Source organism: Balearica regulorum, chromosome 8 (genome assembly GCF_011004875.1).
Source record: "Balearica regulorum gibbericeps isolate bBalReg1 chromosome 8, bBalReg1.pri, whole genome shotgun sequence".
Classification (NCBI taxonomy): Eukaryota; Metazoa; Chordata; class Aves; order Gruiformes; family Gruidae; genus Balearica; species Balearica regulorum.
In genome coordinates, this window is record NC_046191.1 from 9826362 (window position 1) to 9848124 (window position 21763).

The 21763-nt window shown below is 43.9% G+C and overlaps 1 long non-coding RNA gene across 1 annotated transcript; it reads right to left on the reverse strand.

Annotated features, from left to right (window-relative positions):
• Window positions 1-4365: 4365 nt before the first annotated feature.
• Window positions 4366-8228, reverse strand: LOC142602736 (uncharacterized). The gene is made up of 2 exons (XR_012836507.1): window positions 7896-8228; window positions 4366-6036 (listed from the first exon to the last, which is right to left on the reverse strand). It is a non-coding gene; the product is annotated as an uncharacterized LOC142602736 (long non-coding RNA).
• Between the last annotated feature and the right edge of the window lie 13535 nt (window positions 8229-21763).

Here is a 21763-nt window from a genome sequence, read left to right on the forward strand (position 1 = left end):
GATACACACTTTCATATGCTTATAGCACAAATGGCTAAGAAAAGCACTATTTTTTATTACAAGGAGTGTTTTCCACAATTCTCAGTATTCCTACAGAACAATAAATTCACTTTAAGTTCTTCCACACCCATCTATCTGAATGGATAGCTGGGGAGAGAAAAAGGAAATAGAGATCTGTTTTGAGACTATAAACAGTCTGATCTCTGTAGGGATAAGGACATTGGTAGTTATATATATTTAGGTCTCTTGCTTGTTATAGGATTATCTTTTGCAGGAACGCAAATCTGGAACATGGGAAGACAGAGGACAAACAACAAAATAAGATAAATTATCTTCTCAGACCTGGATCCAAATGACTGAAATGGCTCATCTCTGCATGAAATTACTATTATTGCATTATTGTTTAGATTTCCAACATATTTCATTGGAAAGCCTTCAAGTATTTAATTTAAACTCTAGTCCTGTGGGACTGGTTGGTCCATTAGACACTGAATATGTAATGCAGAATACCAAATACATTGTTGATCAACACAACCAGAGAGAAAACAGCACTTGGTTTATTCCAGAAAAAAAGAAACTCTTGATGCTTGTGATTTCAGAGGTATTATTTTTAAATTCCTCTCCTAGAGCAGACCTGGTAAGTGAGGAAGCCATGACAGAACAGCACAAAACTGGGGCATTCACAGATCACAAACCTGGCCTTTGGGGAATAACCCCTCTCTTTTGATTCACGTGGCCCCTAAACACCCAGGATGTCAGCATAAATTTTAGCTTCCAACAAGCCTGAAATATAAAAGCTGATTTTAGACATAATAGCCTAGCTCCCCATGTCTTGCCCCAAGTCCACACACAGCCATTACAGCTCTGCTTGTTGCATTCCCATGAAAAACCATAACACTGACCGAGGCTAAATTAATCCATTTGTCAGCAACTGCTGACCTGTGCACCTGCATTAGAGTTTGTAACAAAATCCTGAACTAGCATCACTGGGCTTCAGGTTCTGGCAGAAAAAATGGCTCGCAGAGTACGTGCTGCACTTCTTGTGACTTCCCCAGGGATGCAACTCATTGGAGAGATGGATGGATACTTATACAAATGTATCCAGATCAGTTTAACCTAGAAATTTCAGGAGATCAGGTTCCCCAAGAGGTTCCCTCGGTTGTTAAAATATGTTTTATCTTTTTTTTCCCGTTAAAGCCTCTGTTTGATTTTTCATGAAAATGTCACTGTAGTGCAATTGGTTCTCAGAGAACAAAGCAGCACAGACGTTATGAAAAAGAAGGAAAGAAAACAAAACCAAATAATTGAATGAGACTGTTTTAAATAACTCCCAAATTGTCACAAGATCGCAGAATTCATATACGATGCTGAAGAAAGGGGGAGCTAATTTTCTCCAGAAAAAAATATGGGCCTTTCTTTATATTATACCATTCTGAATTTTTCATTTGCAACTGTTACTGAAGACTGCATACACATGTAAATATTCATATTCAAAATATTCCTCTTGAAAAAGCGTGTGTGAAAGGGACATTATGGAAATGAGGCTGGATCAATACCAGAGTGAAAATGGGATTCAGACTTATTAAGGCATGGGTGTGCTTCAAACCCAGCTTTCACTTCTTTCCTTTTCCTGGACTCTGCTGTAGCTGAGACCTAAGTTCTTTCTGAGATGGACAGACAGTAGCGATGAAATGACTAAAGAAATTTAAGGAATTCTCTCCATCTAGCGTATCAGAAAGTTCAAAAGGTACCACCGTCTCAGTGGCTAAGCAGCAGAAATGTCAGGTGTTAAAATATTTTTTTAAAGAAAATGAGAAAGGCAAAAGAACCACCAAAGACTGCATACAAGGTCCAAGATAACTCAAAGAGAATTCACACACATATTTGACACACCACGCTATTTTCCATCAGACTAAAATAGCAAGAGGAATTTTATATTCTTCCTTTTTTTTTAAGTGTTCCTATTTAAAAGCTGCATCAAAATTGCAGTAAAAATTTGAGCTGCATATTTTCATTCACCAGAAAATTCCAACCCAGGGCAACTTATTTAGTAACACATTTGTCAGAATTGTTGACCGTTTGACCAAAACCACCTACATAATATAATACACAGCAAGAACACAGAAGGAGCCAGATTAGAAGCTGGAGATCCGTAGATTCTCTTCAAAGGATTTGCAGAAGGTAACTCATATAAACAAGCCCATATCCAGTAAGATGAAATTTAATATCTATTTTCTGCACTTCTCTTTCAGGCATTTTTAGGATCCAACATTAACAATGGTTAAAAATGAAGAAATTTAATCTTTTCTTTTTTCCTAAAAAAAAAAAAATAAATAATAATCTAGGCTCTTTGAATGTGTTATTTGATACATGACAAAAACTGTTTAGTCTTTTTCTAATTCTATCATACCTTCGTATTAATAAAGGTACCTCCACTTTTATTGGGTGGCAACAAGTAAGGAGGGCTTTCCATGCAGATGAAAAGAAAAAAGCATTAGTCTAGACCCCAAGTTGTCTTCTGAGTCCATAATTGGCATTTCTAGGCCAAAAGATCTCATTTAAAAACCCAGAGAAACATATTTTACAAATAATACAGTAGCTTTTCATACAGCATTGATGAAAGTAGAAGATCTGGCAGGAAAAGTAGGGAGCAGAGCTGAGGCAGAAATTTGTGAAAATATAACATAACTGAGAAAATCCACATCCCAGAAAACTGTCAAGGGAGAACAGGAAGCACTGTCTTGCTTTGAAAAGCCACATCTTGGAAGAAATTAGAGATCCCTGAGGGGCGTAGTAGACAAAGATGCTACGAAGGAAAGAAGGTTCAACCTTTATCAATTTCCAGAAAATCTTAATCCATGGATATAGGAACAGCAAGGAGGAGAGTATCTGCCTGCTACCGAACTTTGCTGGAATTCTATTTTGGAGAAACCAAAATAATAAAAGTTGTGAGGAAATTAAAAACCTTCATTTCAACATTTTTTAATAAAATGCTTTGATTTTTATTTTGGGAGAAACTCCATTCCTCTTTTTTAAATATCATTAGATAATATGCAATATACCTAATAATTTTTTTAAAAAAATTAAAACAAAAAAACTCCACATTTTAATTTTCTTTTTAAAAACAAAGTTTAAAATAAGCTAAAAAGTGACAACTAGATCAAAAGGGATTAAGAGACCTTTGGTGAGAAATTTGAAAGTTGAGGACTTCTTTTTCAGAAGCAGAATTAAGCCAGACTTTGAGTTTTACATTTTTGCCAGGCAGAAGACCTGTCCTCTACAGAGCACCAGGAGTCACAAATAATTAATGTTCTGATAAAGCTGTCCTACCAAAACTCCAATCCCTTCATTAAATCTGAATCATTAACAGGCCACCCAAAAAAGCAAAAGAAAACTGGACTTGACCTTCCAAGGATATTTCCTTTACTCCTGGTGGTCTCTGCCATTCTTAAAGTCACATTTTTGCTAAGCAAACAAACTGGCATGAAAAGAAAAGCTTTTCTCATCCATAGATCGATTAGATTATATGATATCAGATTGCTGTCAGTCTGCTGAAATCTATGGGGTGCTTTTGCTCTTGGCCAGCTAAGACTGTAGCTGATGAATTTTGGTACCAAAAAGATGAAAAAAAAAAAAAAAAAAGATTAATAAAAGCTTCCTTCTCTTTTTCTGCCTGCCTAAATATATTCAGTCACATGGTGGAGAACACAAATACATATGGCGATATAATTATTTAAAACAAGCTTTTCTACCACGCAACATTTTCCTTAGAGACACTGGACCTTTTCTATAAAAAGTGCAATTTCTATTTATTTTCTTGGGGTTTTTTTTTTCCTTCTATATATTTTCCTTGAAAATAAAATAGTGGCACCAAAAAAAAAAAAACCCGCCTGCCATTAGGAATGTCTTTAATTTTATGTTACTTTTTCCATCTGTATCCTTTCTATAGAAGTAAACCTCAACTCTGAGATGGTTTTTAAGATTTACATGTTTATTTCATTTTGCTTAATATCCTAATCGGTTCACAGTAAATTTGACCACACACACATACACAGTGATCCCAGCTGGTTGAATGTGGTGAGCCAAGCCAAAGACATAGTCAAAAATACAGCCCTGCTGCTGAAAACTTTGCAAAATTATAAACAAGACCCTTAAAATTATAGCTTGGCATCACACGCCAGCAACCATGATGCTAACACTATTTACAGGAAAACAAGCTAAAAGCGGTTCCCTGATCTTTGGTGCTTACAGGGTTACAGTAAAGGCAAAACTTGCATTTAAATACTGTTGATGTATAGATTTGCTCCTGATTTGGCCCAGCGTTGTGGTTTTCATGAGCAGGTCTGATGACGCTGTGCTTTCTTCCGCAGGTAGGAGAATGACGCAAGTTACCATTTGAATGAACTCTTCTAGTGTCTTAATCCTCTTTTCTCTCTCTTTTTTTATTTTTAAAATATTTAGCAGTTAATTCATTATCTTTTGCCACTCCCTTCACTGTAAAGCCCAAAACAAACAAACCCAAGGGCTTGTTTGCAGCCTTTGGGGCTGCTTTACATTTCATGGGAAAAGGCGGGGGAAAGCTGAGGCTATGATCTTCAAAGGCATAAAACCCCCCAGTTTCGAAGGCATTTGGTCTGTCCTGATCTGTGCCACACTCTGTTCATCAAAACCCAGATTAGAGTGCAAACAGTGGAAACACCCAGGACACCGGAGCTGGGAGCTGCCGGACACAGCGGGGGGGGGGCTGGTTCCCAGACGTGAGCCATGACCTGGGCATGCTGCAGGAGGAGCAGCCCGGGGGTCTGCTGCTGGTCTGTGAAACTTTGCCCTTTTTCCCGGGGTTTTACATAGAAAAGGTGTTGAGCTGCGAGTGCCTGGATCTCCTTCTTGACATATCAAAAATTTGGAGACTGATGCAGCAATGCACAAGATCTGTGAAGGTACCTGCCTGCATTTCCTGAGCCACTGTCTTTATTTTCTATGACACTGAAAGTCCAACAGTAAAGCCAACAGAAATTGAGTGTATGTCTGTGAGTTCAGTCGAGGAAAAACAGACAAAACCAGATGACCAGATTTAAACATAAAATGAAAGAAAAATAATATTCAAAACCCTTCTTTCCCAAGGAACACCCCCAGAAACAGAGCCTGGCTGTGGTGGGATGGACAAAACCACACCATCCGTGTTTCTAAGCAGCCTGGACTTCCCATGGGACGTGGGTGCTCTTTATGGGAGACCTGGATGAGCAAGGGTGAGATCACAGGGTGCAAAGATCAAATACAACCGCGATCAGAGCAAGATAATGACTTGAGGACACAGAGAGGTTTTGTGCTGCCTGCAGCTCACGCAGCTCTCCTTGCTCTGCCTGTGAAGCTAATCACAAGCTGGGCCGCGTTGCCCTATAAAGCTCGTTATCAAGGTTTCACATCTGGCCTGCACATCTTAATTTAATGATGATATGGCAGCATCCCCTCTCCACTGCACAGCACAAATTATCACATTGCTTTCTGAAGACATAAATCTCATGTAGCGTTTCTTCCCCTTCAGGGAGTTTTCCAGGCCAGGGAGCAGGAAAAAGATATCCACCCGGGTGCACGTAAGGAGCTTCTTATGCGGGTAGTGAGTCTGGAAAGCCACCCGTCCCTGATAGATGCTGCAGTTTTGCATGCTTAACACCTTTCTCTAAACACTGTGCCAGGGTATAGGCTGGCAGAAGACCAGGAAGGTTGATGTGCACCATCTGGGAACGTGGTCCGCTTTGTGCAGAGCCCCTCAAACTACCCGCCTGTCACTTCGATTTTTTTGCAGTAGGGATGTAGAAGGAAAAATTCTGCCTGGTTCCTCCTTTCTGGAGACCTCCTCTGCTTTGAGTGCTCCTCTCCACACAGCAGGCACGGGTTAAGCGTGTGCCGGAGGCTGGTGGGGCCAGCCCATGGTGGAGGCAGAGCAGAGCTTCCCGGCCACCCCATAGCAACGTCTGGGTCCTGCCGTCTTGATTTGGTGCTCCCTCCGAATTCACAGGAAAACTGGCTTTCTGGCTAGGCAAGTTAAAGCAATAAGAGAGAAAGAAATTCCCAGCGCTGTTACGGGGACAGTGGTGTCCACAGCCTCATTCTTTCTCAAAAGTTTGTTATTATGGGATGGAGTGTTAAGGATCTGTCAGCATTTCTATTACAAACCTGTCTTTAGAGGTTTATAAACGCAGCCATTTAAAATAACACTGCATTAAAAAGTAGGTATGTGAGTTGTCAGCAGTGGTGTTTCTGTTTTCTTTAAGATGGTTTAAAGACGTTTTAGCAGATTATTAGCCTTAGAGAGGTCAAAAATAATCAGAGGTGGTTTTTCGGCTACATTTTTGGCTACCTCTGGATAAATAATGGTTTAATTTGAAAAACATTGAGTACATAATATGAACTGTCTTTAAGCAACAACAACAAAAAAAGGAAAAGCCTCAGTTAATGGTCATGCTATTTATGTTTTAGAAACAGCTCCTGCACATGCACAGCGAATGCTCAGCTTTTAAAACTTTCCCTGTGATGTGGGTAACACAATACAACAATAGTGACATGGACGGGGTGGTTGTTCTCATGTCCTGAGCTCACTCTTCACAACCCCACATCACCTCTGGGGCATAGGCCACCCCCAAATGGGGGCTGGCCCCAAACAAGACACTCAGGATGGGGCACCAGGGGCTCAAGGAGGAGGCACAAGGGCACCTCAATCCCCCCATCTCAGCCCTACCTCCACCAGCCGTTCCTGAAAAAGCAAGTTCTGACCCAGCTTCACAGCCTGGGATGGGTTGGTCGATGAAATGGTGCCCTGCTCCCCAGCAGGCCCTGCCTGCACCAGCACCTCCTTGCACGTGAGGAAGCCCAAACCATGGGTGGGCTAACCTCCAACAGCATGAACAGAAAACACAGATGACAGACATTTAGACCTTCATCTAGATGAGCATTTCGACCATCTCATCTTAGGTGAGCAAGAGGCACACCTAAGTTCATGGCCAGAACAGTTACATTTTTGGTCTGGCCCCTGCCGTAGACCTCAACCAGCTGAGGACAAGTCCTGGAGACCTCACAGTCTGTGAAACTGAGGGGGAAAACACTGGAAGGGGAGGGAGAAACCGCCTCAAAAACTGCCTGTGTGCCATTAAATGCTGTTACCAGCAAAAAGTCAAAATGATATTTTTTTCTTTCCCTCCATGAAGAAAATTGCAGGCCTGATATTTTGTTACAGCAATAATTGCCCCTGAGATTGGCTTGCAATTATTTTGGTGATTCTGACCTTCCAAAGTGAAATGACATGAACAGCCCAGCATCCATGAGTCCAGGTAACAGCCAGCTTAACAGCTTCTAATTATTTCCCATCAACTCTTGATCTTCTTTACCTGATTGTTGCTTCAAAGTATTTCAGCAAAGAGGAGATGGCCTCAGCACTCTCTATTTATCTCAATGTCTTGGTGAAAGTTTTGGAGCACTTTCCCTGAGCAGAGAGTAGAGACTGCCTGTGCTGCCTGAAACACATTTTTAACTAACAAAGCAATGGTTTAGTGCTAAACTTACTATATTGCTCAGACAAGACATTTGAGATTTTTTTAATAATTATTAATGTCTTTGCCAGAATATCTATTTTTAAGATTGTTCATACATAGGATCTTAATGAAAATCATGACTGTAGACTAGTTACTTTAGAGTAATTTTGTCAATGTAAACTTTGGAGTGCAAGTCTCTTATTCTGGAATAAATAACCAATTTCAGAGCTGGGTAAAAATAAATGTAATCGAGATTACGTGACAGGCAACGTAAAGAGCCTGCTTTGACTATCCTTCCCTTTGCAGAACCCATCACTCAACAGTGATGCGAAGATAACCCCTCAGTCTGCCCAAAGCAAGTGTTACCGCTTCCTGAAGTCTTCTCCTGAGGTCCCACCACTGCAGCTCCCCCATCCCGAGAGCTGACTTGACCCACCCTGGAAAGGACCAGATGATGTTTCCTCGTCCATCAGTTCTACCAGGCACATGCCAGGTGCTGCCTCGATTCCCATTTCTGCTCTCCCTTTCTCCCCCTTTTCTTCTGTTCCTTCTGTAATTTATTTCTTCTCTCTCTCTCTAGCCTGTTACATATTGAAAAAAAAAATCTGATCTAGCTAGCCAAGATTACATTACTTCTTCTATTTATTTATGTAGTTATATTTCTGTGAGCCTGCGACCAAAAAGGCAACAGAAAGCAATGCCTTAAATAGCCTGCCTGTGGCGGGGCTTGCCTGGTGCTGATAAGGCAGGGTGCTGCCCCTCTCCAGCACGGAGGCCTCACCGTGACTCAGCTCCAGAAGCTGTTTTCTAGATTTGCTCTTTTTTTCCTCTCTCCTTTTCATATGTGCTTGTCTTTGGGACTTGGTTTTGCTTTCTCCTTCCAGAAAGCAGAATCTGACTCCAGCAATAACAGTAGCAGAAACAACCCCAATCTGTCTTCATTAAAACCCCTTCTTTTCCCAGAAAAGGCAGTCGTGCCATCTCTAACATTGTGTAACCATGGTCAGAAAGGGGTTTCTCTATGACAATGGATCAGTATTAAGGAAGATCATTCAAAAGCGAGAGCCTTAGTATTTTGCATTTCATATGCTTTCATGTTTTTTATTCTGCTTTCTGGAGTCAGAGATCTTTGTATTCAAAGCCCCAAACATTATTTATAGCACTTTATGGAGACAGACCCATCAGCACTCAGGCTCTCCAGACCCCTTCATCCGATTTTCGTTAGCATTCTACCGCAAGCCCACGACATTTAGCAAATGAAAAACCGAGACGCAGAGGCACAAGAGTACTGCATCAAAATGAGCCTGTGTCTTCGCAAACCCCACACAAGCATCCAGCTGCTCACGTAGCCTTCCTCCCTCAGAGGAACTACAGGTTTATTTATTAGTAAAAGACCAGTTGTGCTATCTCCTTGCAGTCATCCATGTCATCTTCCAACCCACTGTTGCAGTTGATTTGGTTTTATGCAATTTATTCCACAGGAAGAGCAGGATTTGACCTGGAATTTTCACTTCTTGCTGGTGCCCAGGGTCACTTGCTCACCCTCAGTCCTGGAGAGCAACATAAATCCTGCATCACTACGAGGCAGCAATTGCACAGGACAAGGAAAATTATAGGGATGATAAACTCTGCAACGGAGGATGAGTAAGGGCTCTCATACCTTCACCCCACTAATTTCTTCTCCCCTGTGCCCCTACACCCAGTCAGGCACTGGATCAACCCCAGACCACAATCCACGACCCACCTTCAGTAAGCGGATATATTTTGTATTTAATACCATGGTAAATTAAAATATGGCAGACCACATCAAGCCTTTACTTTGCGTACAATAAAAGGGTTTCCTCAGTCATAAAAAAAAATGGGCAAGGAGCGGGGGAAGAGGCCACCACACAACAAATTCCTTCCTTACAGTCTAGAGAATTTGCGGGGGCGGGTTAGGGGGGAAATTTGCCAGTTAATAAAATGTCGTGTATGAATTATACGTCAGGACTGGCCCCAAACGTGAACCAGACACGGTTTGGTGTGCTGGGATCACTGCACTGGCACAGTGCAGGATCACGTCCGGTTCTGCAGAGACTCACATATATGCTTATCTCCGAGGTTTAAGCTCCTCCTGCCTCCCGTTAAACAACGAAGGACATGTGTAAGTATTCACATGCTGAAGGACTTAGTTTTACAAAGAGTGCTTTGTTCTGCAAAGGTTACCTACGCTGGAAGAAATGCTAAAACAATAGAAAACATCACAACTGTTTATTCTCTTAGTTAAAAAAATCATGTAAGCATCCAAATACGTTAGACTTACAAATATACTTAGATTTTGCCCCACATTTTTTCTGATGGACTGGATGCAGATATTAATAATAAATTTCTGTACCCAAAATTCACATACATCAGTAGGAGAAAATCCATTGACTTGAAGGGGACGGTGCAGCAGCTCAGGAAAGCAGCTCTGCCACTCTCCCAAATTGAAACCAAAACTGATTTTAAAATTACTGCAGCGACAACGTCGCCTCTGTAACAGTTCTGGCATTAAACCCCCTTATCATTGGCAGATAAAGGATTTGTGTATTCTGCAAATTATTCACATCACTGCCAGCCCCAGAATAGCACCAGGCACTCTATCGACAGCAGGAGATACACATCCCTCATCCCAAAGTCCTTGCAACACCGGTGCAAAACCCTGGCCGGGTGGCAACAAACCTACGGATAAGCTTGTAGCAAAACCAAAACAACTCACATCAAGATGGAAAGCAGTGTGTTTCTACACCCCAGCTGCCTAACCATTCATCTTTATCACGCTGTATTTATCTGCCGCTCATAACAGTTTGTTTTATAACGCTTTTTTGTTTAGCTACAGTAGCCTTCCAGATTTACACAAGGAAAGGAGCAGGGGCTTGCAGTGAGCATGTCTGCTGTGCACACACACAGTCAAGTTCACTGCTTGGCCTCCCCGCCAGGACAGCACAAGGACCACCACGTGTGGTCATCCTTTTGTCATCCCTATTTCTCTTTTCCGTGGCACAGCAGAGCTCTGTCGAAGCCTCATTGCATTAGCACGGTTGTGGTAATTTTAATACGGGTTACCGCAGCAGAACGAGTACATTTACTGCTGTGCTGCACAAACACCACGTCATGAGCGGAGCACGCCGAGGACTCCCACAACTTCCACACCACATACCTCCCATGCAGTGATCCTGATAAATACTTCAGGGGGAATAAAAAAAAAAAAAATTAAAAAATTAAAAGGGGGTGGGAAGAGGATATTTTAATTGACTTGACACTAAATTCCACTCCCCACATTGAATCAACTGAGCATTAAATTCATGTGTCTATTATGGTATGTGCAGATGTGTCAGGGTACACACGTAAGTGTTTCCAGTCGCAGAGCCATTTTCTTGTTGAATGAAAATAATGTGAAACCCATTAAAGGAAAGACCAACAGAATTTGATAACAAGATGCAACAGCTATCTAAGGTTTTTGAACAATTCCAACAACTTCAGGCAAGAAATATAACTTTTCAGCAGTTGTCCCTAATGCTCACTAGAGGTGAAGTATTTCTTGGGGTGGAACTGAGGGCTTTTTAGGGGATTGGTTTGTTCATTGTTTTTTGGGGGGTTGGGTTTTTTTAATGCTACTGTATTAGCTTCAATTTTTTTTTTTACAGAATAAGATTAAGGGAAGATGAAAAAAAAAATCAGTATTTGTTCTACTGTTTTTTAAATAAGATCTTTAGTAATGCTAGAGCAAAATATTTTGACTGGCTTAAAATGTCCTTAATTTAAAATTATATAAATTATATTTTTTCTAAAAAGCAATAAAATTGAGAGGAAATACATCAAAATGCTTTAAACAAAATATTTTTGTTGTCTGAATGGAGGAAATTTTTTTAATTATTTCTGGTACATGTGAAATTAAGAGATTTTAATGAGTAAATGCGTAACATCTTGGAAAACTATGCCAGCAATGTTCACAGGACAGAGGAACCACAATGTGATCACTTCTGTTCAAAAATGAGAGAGGGCCAAATTCCCTGCTGGCCTAATCCCAGGAAAGCAAAGGGCATTAGATCAGGAAAGGAGTTGCCCTCCAGAACAAAAATCATTTTTTCTCCCTGTAGGTAGAGCATCCTACAGCAGACGATGTGGCCTCACACTTTTTAAACAACTCCCATCAAAATGCCGGCGAGAGCCAGTGGGGCTTTGCTGCAGCAGAGCCCTTCTCCGGCACGGGGATTTGTACAGACCGGGCTTTGTACTGGCACGAAAGCAGCCGGTCCCTTTCAGGCTACCAAAGTCCCTGAAGTCACTGCATTCCTTTGCACGATGCCAAGGATTTCTAAGCTGTTGCCCTATTCTTTTTTTTTTTTTTTCTTAAAAATAGGATTTAAACTACTGAGGAGGAAAACACATCTCCGCTGCCCATTCGTCACCACGCGGAGGCTGGGGAGTGATGGAGAGTGGCGGCGAGAGCAGCGGGGCCTTTCAAACACGGCACCCGGTCCAATCTATTGTTATCTAACTCACCCGCGGAGAATAGAGTCCGATATTTCCCTTGAATCCAAAACGATCTGCCACAGCAATTTTCATTACTCCAAAAAAAAAAAAAAAGAGCGAGAGAGAAGGGAAGAAAAAAAAAAAATACATTACTTCTCTGAATTACACGCCACTTTCATAATTCTCCCTGAAGTACCACACAGGGACTGTGTTGAAGGGAGGAAAATGAAAACAGCTGTGGAGGTTTTGGGTTACACTGCAGCTCCGTGCTGCCTTTGGCCCTTGCCCACCAGTGCAGTTTGTTCTAATCCTGGTCGTGAATGTCCGTATTTGTTACCGCTCGCTAAGGCGAGTCTTCTGCCTCTTGGAATAATAAAAACTGTTGTGCGCTTATCTGCTAAGCTTCTTTGACAGTTGCAAAAAGTCATCAAGTCAGCAACGCGCCCGGCGCCCAGGGCTGTCACTCAAAGGGGCTGCCCACGGCTGCCGGCTGGGATGGCTGTGCTGGTGGATGGGGCTTGTGTGCAGGCAGGGACCGCGGGGCTGGGGGAATTCGGTGCCCCCACCACAGGGCTGGCATTGCCCTCGCACCCCAGAGCTCCCCTTTCTCTGCTTTTTTTTTTTTCTTCTCATTTCTGTTGCGTACACCTCAAAACAAAGAAGGCATCTCCATCAGTAAACTGGCTCCTAAAAATAGGTCGCATCATTTTCGGAAGGGGTTTTGGCTCCCAAGGCAGATTTTGATGAGCACAAGGTGGCTTGCTTTCAGCAGGTCTGTGATTTAGAGTCGCGCAGCCCTCCCCTTCCTTGCTCTCGCCACGCCAGCCAGGTCTCCCCTCGTCCTCCGTCCGCGCTCCCTTCAGGTCCACTGCGCTGCCATACTATTTCCTGCTGCTGGGTTCCTATTTTCTCCCTAATCCCTGACTTCCTCCACACTCTCCAAATAGTTCTCCTCGGCCTCAACTTTATTAACTTAAGCTGTTTGTTCTTCTACCACTAGAAAGTAGTTCTGTGCATTCCCTTTTCTTCCTCCCTGTCTCCCCCAACCCCATCCCCAACCTCGCTGCATGCTGAGAAACCGTTTGCCCCTTTGGAGAGCCACATACAGTTTTTTCCTCCAATACATTTAGGAAAGAAAAGGGGGGGGGGGAGGGGGTAGAGTTGCTGGCATCTCCCCACTGGAGGATCATATCTGTTTTCAATTTAGATAGTTAAAAATCACAGCCCCGCTGGAAGCTGGAAGAGGAGTGTGTGTGCGTCTCTGCGTGTGTGGTTATATAGGCGTGCATCGTGTTTGTCTGTATGGAAACAGGGTGACATGTTTATTGTGTGTGTGCACGCGTGTTGTTTTTGCTCATGTGGAAATGGTGCGGCGTGTTGTTTGTGGCCTGCGAGTTGCCTGTGTCTGCGTTACATCCACGCGGAGCTGGCTGAGCCTGACATTTCTATTGGTGCGGGAAAGTCCGAGAGCAGCCGACTCTGATATCCACTAAGTACCGACCAGCTCCACCACAATAACCCAAAAGCCTCCCTGGGAAAGCCAGCTCACAGCACAGCACCTCAGAGGGCGATGCAGACCGGAGAGCAGAAGCTCAGCCACGGCTATGGATTTGGAAACATGAGCACCTGCACTTAAGAGCTTCCGGTCCTGCATGGAGCAACAGCAGCGTGGTGCAGACCAGGGTTACACCTCCAAAGGCTTACTAGAGAGGTAGCACCAGTCATGGCCAAGGAGAGCCAGCAAACAACTGGTTTCTACTGGCACATCTCTCTGTAGCAGAAACATTGGAGACCTCAGCGGTATTTTGTGCTCCTCAGCCCCAAAACCTGAGGATCCCTATTTCCATATTCAGCAGCCACACATATCTATGTATAAAAAATCGTATATGGGACTATACCTATATCCATACACACGTACACCTACACAGTCTTCCACGCACACGTATGCAGGACTATGGAAAGCACTGCGTGAAGATCCCGAGGCAGCGTCGAGGGGAGGCTGGGGTAACGTCTCTGCCTCTAATGCAATTCACTTCCTCTCCAGATCCCAGCAGAAGTGACTTATTACAGGAGCTTATAAAAATTCCCCTGAAGAATAATTGCAAAATGAAACAAATTGTGCTAAGTGGTGGCCAATAATTTCACCAGGGACAGAGGCTATTAGACCAGCCGGGAAGGTCCTCGTCTCCACTCCACCCTCCTCCAGCTGGGACAAGCCCTGTCTAATGGGCAACGTAGTCACAGCATATTTTTAGGCAGCGATTAACTGTGTTTCCATCAAAAGGGAGCTGAAATCACCATCTGCCCAGAGCTGCTCATGGCAATGGGCATATCCCAGCAGCGGGGCTCTCCCACGAGCAGACAGACAGACACCCACAAGCCTGCTCCCAGCACTTCACCATCCATCCGCTTAAAAAGTTTTTCCAAGGGATACGAAGCTGCCTTTCTGCAGTCTAAGCCTGTCACTTCATATGTTACCCACGGCAGGCAGGGAGCAGAGGTTATTCACTTGGCTGCCGCTCCTTTGGGATATTTGAATAATATTCTCGTGTCTCCCCCAGTCTCTAAACTACAGAGCACACTTCATCTGGCCGCTCCTCTTTGGTCACCTCTGGAAACCTCAGCTCCTTCTTCTTGTTTTTCTCTGCACTCCCGAATTGCCAATGGAACAAATTCCCTGTAGCGTTAACCAGTATTTTTGGCCCCTGCTCAACAGCTGACCCAAGAGGAGATGTTCTTTTGAGACAAAAAAAAGAAAGGGGAAAAAAAAAAAAAAAAAAAAAAGAACCCAGCATGTTCCCTCCCCCTTTTCCTCTTCCTCCAAAAAAATAAAATAAAATAATCACACAAGTGATGAAAAATGGGCCATGTGTAAAGAACTGCAGACCCCAGGGGCAGCTCTGGATTGAACTCCCTATTTATACGTGGTTTTACATTATTATTTACTACAGTAATCAATGTAAAAACACTGCCTACCCTAGCAACCCCTGTGTCATATGGTGTGTATACATCACCTCTGGGAAGCAGGTCAGCTCTATAAAGAAAATCAGCCATATTTAACGTGAAACTCTGTAGTTTTTACAATGTTTTTAAAAATGTTTTACAACATGTAGAAATGCTTCCATAAAAGCAGACTTATTAATCCCAGTTTTAAGCTGTCTTTTAAAGTGTAGTTTTCTTACACAAATATTTTCCTTGTCTCCCCACTGCTCCCTGCCCCTCCCCCCCTTTTAAATAATATTATAATAGAAAAGGAACCAGGTCCTCAGACAGAGAAGGTAGCTCAGTGCCGTTCACCTCCACAGACCCCTGATTTCCCCCCCCAGAACACAGGGGGGAAAGAGGACAGTTGCCTACCCTGGAGGAGATAACTCTCCTGGGCACTATCAGCAGTGGGGGATATCTGCAGGATTTAGCACGTTTTCTTACGCTTCTCCCAAGACTGAGAGTCTTTGCACCAAATGTGAGGTTCTCAACCAAGAAGCCTAAATTAGGAACCTAATGGGGCCCCTTTCCCCACCAAGGGAGGTCTATAGACAACTCTGGTCTGAATTGCCCTCCGGAGATGTCTGTCCGTTATTAATGCTGGAAAGAGTCTAGCATAATTACGTGCCTAATTCAGGAATGAGATGCGGAACAAACCCAGGCTCTATTCCTGGAGGTGCCTCCCTACTCGGTACCCACCATCACTGCCCCCTGGAGCCCACCTGCCACCCCCGGCCCCACGCAGCGCGGCTGAGCTTGCCACCATGGTGTCGGAGGTACCACGGGTCCAATAGAGAAGCATCAGGGTTGCACGAAAGGGACGACATCATCACGCCATGGATCCTGCACGGGTCTGCACGGGGCAGCTGACAGCAGTGCTTCAGCTCCTGGCCACTCGTGAAATCGCAATTCAGTCCGTCAGTCATGGAGAGGAGCAGAGAAACCCCAGGATCACCCCGGGAGGGCACTGTTCCTATAGCAGAGAATTTGGGCACTGCAGGTGTGGCTGCAGCCGTGTCAGCCCCCCTGGGGCAGCCCAGCAGCTCCTGGAACGTGTGCCCTGGGAAGGGGCTGTGATACGGAGGTGAGCGCTGCAGCAAGCAGCACAGCTGAGCGCCCCGTCCTCCTGCAGCCTTCCCACCTGAATAAAGCCACACAAGTGAGCCCATTTTTCCAAGACCATTGCTTAAATCTGCCTGGTAACATCTCTGAGGAACACTACAGATCAGACAAGTGCTATACAAATGACAGCTCTGTATTACTGCTTTAGTGATGACCAATATATTAAAAAAAAAAAAAAAAAATCTATTGCATTGGCATTTAAAGTTTCCATCAGACAGATAAATAAAAACTAGCTCTCAGATAAGACAAGCTGCCCTGCCCACCCCCATTTCTAATCCTCACAGCAATACCCTTTGAGTAACAGCCCATTTTACAGATAGCAAAACTGAACATGAAGGACTTGATAACTTGCCGGAGGTCACACATTTTTTCTAAATCCTGACAGCCAGTGCTCAAAAGCATCAACGTTTCAGTGATGGGGGACAGGATTGTTGGTTCCTGCCATCTGGCTAAACCTATTCACGCGCAGCACCGGCCTCATCTCTGTAATAAGCTTGACTGCTCCGATGGGGGGATGCTGTTTATCTTCCCCCCCAGTGACCCCAGTCCACAGCTTGCCTTGCTGGTCCTTCATTGGACCCAGATTTCCACCCTGCTTGCTGTTTTCCCAGCAGTAGCGCCTTGGCTCCTGGCAGACTGGAGAGGCATTTCTGTCGGCAGCTCAGGAATTCCCTTTGTGTCTTTCCTGAGTTTAGGCTCACCTTGATGCTAGTCTCTGACCCCTCTTTAATGCAGAGGAATGTGTGAAAAATTTATTCCACTTTTCATTAAGAACTCATTTAAATTCACCAAAAGTTAGCCGGCTCCATCCACTGTGACTATATTGTTCTCTGTGAAGCTGTTTTATTTCTGACTTTGAGCTCAACAGAAAAGTGAGATCTCGCTTCCACTGATCCAATAGTTTAAGTCTTTGGCATCAACAATGAATAAAATGATGGGGAGACACGTTTGAGGTACGTTTCTCGTGCTCATAAACAGTCTGACCAGCTACGAGGAAAGGCTGCGTGTCCCTGGGCATAGCATCCTCCTCTTAGCTTGCGTAATTAGCAACTGTGGTAAGAATGGGAATTTGATTTTCCATTAAAAACTTAGAAAAATATTTGTTTTGTTTATTTGTTTTTCACAACACACAAAGCAAAAGCCAAACCCATCATTTCTACTCTGGTTTGTTTTGGTTTTTTGACAAGTGAAAAATCAACAATCCTAGACTTCAAGTGTTTTGGGGGCTGATCTGGAAAAGGTGCCAATGCAAATAGTGTCATCACTTTGTGCAAATCTTTATGGAAAAAAAAAAAAAAAGGATAAGCCATTTTTCATCCAAAAAGCACTTTGGAAAATCAAAGCCCAATTGTCAACTCACTGTATTCTCAATCTGATTCTTGTTAATGTCCCCTAATCTCCTGTGTGCTCAGAGCTGGACGCGTTGCAGAAATGTGCGTAGCTGTGGCGTGGCAGGCTGCAGGCACGCCAGGGAGATACGTGGAGCTGGATGCAGCACAAGTGCATCAGGAGAGGCAGCGAAGGTCCTTGCCCAGAGGAACCCATCATCTTCAGCGATGTGAGGGGCAGAGAAGGCAATAGCTCATCATCCCTCCTAACTGAAGGGAAGGTGAGGCAGGGGTAGGGAGGAACAAGGACATAGGGGTTATAGTACTCCTCTCACCTCTATTAGGTCAAGGCTTTACTCATCCCATACTCAGCCAAAGCATGTTCACCAATCTACTCAACATCATCCCTCTCCAGTGCATTGACCACAAAATTACCATTCGTTTCTCCCAGCACAGCAGGACCACTAGGCAGACACACCCAGGGCGATCCTCCCAGAAGCACCTTAATTGCCGGAGACCTGCTCCACTGCTGATGTCCCCAGTGAGCCAGGAGAAACTGGCTACCCAGTGTAAGCTGCAACCAGCTGCAGTTTTCCTTATTTGTGTCACTTGTGTATTTGGTTTGCAGAGAGGGGGAGGAAAAGTCCCTAATACAATTTATTTTTTAAATGAACCTATTTAAAACTAGGGATGCCGACTTTTCAGTAGTCTTCTGGGGGCTGTTACAAAGGGGCCCTGGTTGAAATCTATCTGAAGGGAGTTAACCACAGCCCTTTGCTCACACATGTGGTATAATGTAGGCTCTTTATTGCTTTTCTTTACTCCACACACACACACGTTTAAGATACACAGAGTAGAGCTTTTCTAAATATCTTACAAGTGTGTTTGTGTGTACACTGGATTTATGGTAGAAAGGGGAACCTACTTCTGCCCTCAATTAAGGAAACCCGTGAGCAAGCGGGACTCAACACCAAGCTCCATGTGAGACCCAGGAGGGAGCTGCTGGAAGAGAGTGTAACACAACCTAGTGACACTTGGAGATGACAAATACTCCAGTCTTACCAGGAGAAAGGGAACCAGTGCACCAGGGAAGGATGCTAGACTCAAGACTCATGCACCTCCCTCCAGAGGGAGAAGCCAGTTTGACCCTCCACATCTAAAGCTTGGTCCTGCAAAGAGCTAAGGCTTGGATTTGCCTCCTCTAGCTTTTGGGCAGCCAGCTGAGGCACACAAGCTAGGAGCATGGTCACCTGAGACTCCCTCTGGGGTCAAAGGACGGAAATCAGCTCCCTCAGGGGCAGTCTTAAGGCCTTAGACCATGCCCAAAACATCTGTTGGAGGTGTTTCTGCCTCTCCGCTACCTGTCCAACCCCTTGGGCTCAGTCTGGGTGTTTGCAAGCCCAGCTACATGTCCTCCTCTCCTCTGGGCACTGCTGCAATTGATGAGCCAAAATTTATCTATCACAAAGCCAGTGCACCAGTGAAGTAATACTTGTACCACCTACTGTAGCATATAGGAAATGTAGATGTTGGCAATGACATCTGTGTTCAAGAGTGATGAACGGCTCAGGCCACCTACCCCCCAGTGATGCCAGATTGTGGCTCTTTAACCACAGGGAAGAGACAGAAACCTGTGCTTCAATCATCTAATACTGGCACCCAGTTGTCACACCTACCTCTTCACCTTGACCACCAAAGAGCAGCCAGAATGCAGGATCACTGAATGGGAGATCAGCTGAGCATCTCCTCCCTGTCACACCAGGTGCCCTGAGATGGTCCTAGATCCTCTCCTGCCACCACTCACCTTAGTGTCAAGATTTGGACTGATTTTCAACAGCAGCCTTGGCAGATACCTGGAGATGTCATGGTGACACGAAGGGACGGAAGGTCAGCTGGTGTAGTTCAGGCCTGATCAGCTGAAGGCATCAGTTGAAGACTTAGCTCAACGTTGGCATCCCAGTGTTTAAGATTCCACAACTTGCAAATCCAACACCATTTTTAACCTTGTGGGGTTTTTGGAGCTCTGCTTTCCTGTGCTAATGTGCTTCTAACGTTGTTTCTTCCCTGGTATGCGTGTTATATTAGCACACATGCACACGCGCGCACCCTGTATACACAGAAAGTCTATAAAACAGGGCACTCATATAATTTTAAAATAGACAAATCAGTTTAAAGCATTAAAACAAATCTGGTAAAAGAAAATCTCTCCTGGGTTGACATTTTGTTTGCCAAGTTTTAGCTTGGAATGAACTTTTATGACTGAGTTATAAACCCTTGAAAATAGTGGTTTATAATGGAAATCTTGACAAATCCTTAACACAGGCCCCATTGTAACATATTCTGTACATATCCCATTGATCTATGGTAATAACGAGTTTTATATAAAACATTTTAACCATGGGAGCAACGTGGTTATCTTCAGGCTTCCAAAAATATTTTTCAAATAAATAGGTGGCTTTTTCAATTGAACAAAATCAAGGAATTGAACATCGAAAATGACATCTAAATATTCATCTGGCTTTAAACAAGGCAAAAAAAAAAAATTAAAAAAATCACAATAATCCAGAACCCATGATGTTTCTTTGGCTGAAAAGCAGCCACTGACTAAGCAGCAATTCTGCTCTGATATCATTCTCAACGCAGGATGGGGTATTAGCCACGAGCAACAGAAATTACTTTCTTAGAGGATTAGCTGTAGGCCTGAAACAATAAGAAACTTAAAAAGCAAGCTATTCCCTGAGCAAGCAAGCTGATAAAACTGGGATTCAAAGGATTTGCATGCTAGGTCCCCAAAACCTCCTTCTGTCCCTCAAGACACCCGCTGCCTTTGCCCCAGCAGCTCCCCACCGCTGCCCTGTCTTGGGCTTAGCCCAGGCTTGGGCTACCTGGCATGTCTAACCCAGGTACCACGTGCTTTCAGCTCCACTGAGGTCAGGGACATGATGCCATAGGGATGAGGAGCAGCCGGAGCTGTGCATTTTATCCTGCCCTCAAATATTGCAGTTGTGGTGATGGGTGCTTCAGGGATGGGACCAGGTGAGGGGCCGGACAGGTGCCTTTCCCCAGCACCTTCCACCCTCAAACCTGCATTTCACCACCACGCTTACCCTGGGCCCACAACACACAAAGTGTCCCCTTAGGCTCCAAAACATGGGAGTCTTTAGACAGGCAGCATCCCTGGGGGTGGAGAAAGGCAAACAGTAATTTTCAAGGCAATTATATCTGCAAAAGTACTTCAGTCCATTGACTAGCAAATGCTGAAACTGAAGGTACATGAACCCAAGCAGCAATAAAGATTCTGCCATTCTCTCCCCACCCCCCCGATGATGTTAGAAGCTCTGTCTGTCTCTGAAATATTTTTAAACCATGAATTTTCCTAATATCTGAAAAAATTGCAGTCTTCATTATTTAGCCTTACATTGTTCTCACCAGACAGGAGGTTCAAGTTCACAAATGAGAAACCAAGGCACATAGTTATCGGGAACTAGGAGTATTTCAGGCTTTTTCTAGATATTTAGATGTTGAACTAAACATACGATCAAGATGCTGAGAGCTTTCTGTGAACTGGAGTGCAAAGGGAGGAAGCATATAACATGGATTTATTTGCTTTAAGGTAACATACCTTGTTTGAGTGAGTTTTCCAGGCTTTCTTTTGAATCAATTGAAGACGGCATCTTCAAGACATGATTCAGACTATCCTAAAACAGTCAAGATAAATCACTGCCTGGACATACTTATCTCTCTTTTCCTGATTACAGAGGGAACCTAAATGAGTGACCCTGATAAGTTCCCTGAAGAGAGTCAAGTGGCTTGTCTTGGCAAAACAAGAACTTGGACTTGCACCTCCATCGCTCTTGGCAAGCCTGGAACTATCTCATTTACATCCAACCAAAGGGTAAAATGGGTATTTTGAGTGTGCGTAAACGGGTACATGAAGTAAAGCTGCTTCTACACAAACAGATGCACGTGCACACAGAGAAGTACAGTCACCACAAGCCTGATTTGCTTTCGCCGATATAAGCAACTTCCTCTTCATGCAATCATCCCAGACTGTAGGTCTGAATTCCTGCACTTACATCCAAGGGAGCGGGCCATTTCCATCTCTGATGCATTCCTCTTACTTCCATTGAAACCGATTACTACACTGCCGCTTCAGCATGAACATAAATTTTTCCGACTTAACATGTTGCTTTAGGACTCAGTTCCACTCAACAGTAGACTTCCATATGTGCTGTAATGTTTGTGTTTCTAAGCAATGCCTCGGCAACCACATCAGGGTTGCCGAAAGACGAAAATGAAAAGCCT